Below are 2,275 nucleotides of genomic sequence, written 5' to 3' on the forward strand. Positions count from 1 at the left end.
AGTTATACCAGAGGTTCCCGTAGTTCGTCAAATGGCACAGAGGGTCAGAGTATGGCGGAAAGGATGAAGGCTACCCGAGTTGGCCAGGGTAATGCTATCAGAACTCCGGAAGTTACTGCTGATTTCGAGATTAAGGGCCCCATCATCAGCCTAATTGGGACCAAATGTCAGTTTGAAGGGGAACCACATGAGGATGCTAACGAGCATCTTCGTATTTTTCTGCAAATTTATGGATTGTTCAAGTTTAGTAATGTCCATGACCACGTTATTTAGTTGAAGCTTTTCCCATGGTCACTAAAAGGGGAAGCTAGAGTTTAGTTGGATAGTTTACCTGAGGGTACGATTGAGGATTGGAACACGTTGATGGAAAAGTTTTTAAGCAAGTACTTTCTTGCATCTAAGGCTATTCGACTTCAAAAAGAAATTTCTCAGTTTCATCAAAAGCCTAACGAAACTCTTTATGATGCTTGGAATCGCTTCAGCCGATTGTTGCGAACTTGTCCTCAACACGGGTTAGATACCTTTCACAAGGTACAAACTTTCTATAAGGGGTGTAATATCAGCACCCGTGTTACTATTGATCGAGCGGCAGGTGGTAGTCTCATGGATAAAACAGAACAGGAGGCTTACGATATTATTGAAAAGCAAGCTGAATATTCTCATGAGTGGCATGAGGATAATGATTTATCTTGTTCTTCTTCTTCAGTAGTAAGCGTCGATGCTTACGATGATTTTTCTTCGATTAATGCAAATTTGGATGAGTTTGGGAGACACTTAGAAAATATGTACAAAGACATCCATGGTATGAAAGTTGGGTGTGAATTCTGTGGTGGGCTTCATTTGGCTAAGGATTGTGATGCGAGTTTGATTATGAATCAGAAAGAAGAAATTGATTTTATTAGTCAACAAAATAACAATCAGTTTCAGGGAAGAGCTCAGTTCAACAGGAATTTCAACGGTCCTTATAATCCTCAAGGAAATCAGGGTTCGATGTTTCAACCGGGTTCTAGTGGGGGTTTTTAACAACAAGCTCCGGGGTATTTCCAAAACCCCAAGTTGAGGAAAAGAAGTCCAATCTTGAAGCTATGCTAAAAAAGCTTATGGTGTCTCAAACTCAGCTCGTTACTACCGTTACTCAAACCAATGAGAAGAATGATTAACTGTTTAGAAATCAACAGGCCGCTATTCAGAATTTAGAAAAGCAGATTGGTCAGCTCGCTAATCAGAGGAATGAGAGGAAACCAGGGGAGTTACCGAGCAACATGGATACTAACCCAAAAAAAGGGCACATTAATGCTATCACCACCCGTAGTGGTTTAGCATATGATCCACAGAAGAAGCCCTATGAGTATGATTTACGGGTTCTGTTAGTTGATAAGAGTGGGCCGGTTATTGTTAGTGAACCAGAAGTGGTTAAGGAGCCGAGACAGGTGATTGAAAGAGTTGTTAAGGTACTAGAAACTGTTGCTGCTAAACCGGTAGTCAAAGAGTATCAACCACCGATCCCGTATCCGAGGAAACATAGGTTAGAAAAGTTAGAGGTGGAAAAGTCAAAGTTTATGGAGTTGATCAAGAAAGTAAATGTCAATTTGCCCTTTATTGATGTTATTGTGGGGATACCCAAGTATGCTTGGTTTATGAAGGATTTGCTCACCAACCAGAAAAAGATGGAAAGCGTTTCGTCGGTGACTCTAAATGCAGCATGTACAGCGGTGGTGACAAACCAACTTCCCGAGAAGTTGGAAGATCCGGGTTGTTTTACTATTACTTGTTTATTGGGGGATCTTGACTGTATGCGGGCATTGGCAGATTTGGGTGCCAGTATTAATTTAATGCCCTACTCTATTTATCTTAAACTAGCACCAGGGGAACTTAGATCCACGCGCATGGCTATACAACTAGCTGACCGCTCTATCAAATTCACTCGTGGAATTATAGAGAACATGCTAGTTAAGACCGGGACATTGGTTTTTCCTGCTGATTTTGTGGTTCTAGATATGGAAGTGGATGAAAGGATTCCACTTATTTTGGGTCAGCCATTTTTAAATACTGCTAGATGTCTTATTTATGTTTATGGCCAACAATTGACACTTAGAATAGGTGACCAAAAGGCAACCTTTGCTATTGACAAGGCTTTAAAATATCCCATGTCCTTAAATGATACTTGTTATATTTTCAAACCGTGGACACGCATGTTGAGTTTTTACAGGAGTTTCCAGAGTTGCAGGGAACAAGTGAATGTGAAATAGCAAATGCTGAAGAAGATATGTTGGAT

The 2,275-nt window shown here is 40.7% G+C and overlaps 1 non-coding gene across 1 annotated transcript; it reads right to left on the reverse strand.

The window, feature by feature from the left end:
- Positions 1-409: 409 nt before the first annotated feature.
- Positions 410-515, reverse strand: LOC139894760 (small nucleolar RNA R71). Its single transcript, XR_011775245.1, has one exon. It is a non-coding gene; the product is annotated as a small nucleolar RNA R71 (small nucleolar RNA).
- Positions 516-2,275: the final 1,760 nt, after the last annotated feature.

The sequence above is a fragment of the Rutidosis leptorrhynchoides genome, chromosome 2, assembly GCF_046630445.1.
Source record: "Rutidosis leptorrhynchoides isolate AG116_Rl617_1_P2 chromosome 2, CSIRO_AGI_Rlap_v1, whole genome shotgun sequence".
NCBI lineage: Eukaryota > Viridiplantae > Streptophyta > Magnoliopsida > Asterales > Asteraceae > Rutidosis > Rutidosis leptorrhynchoides.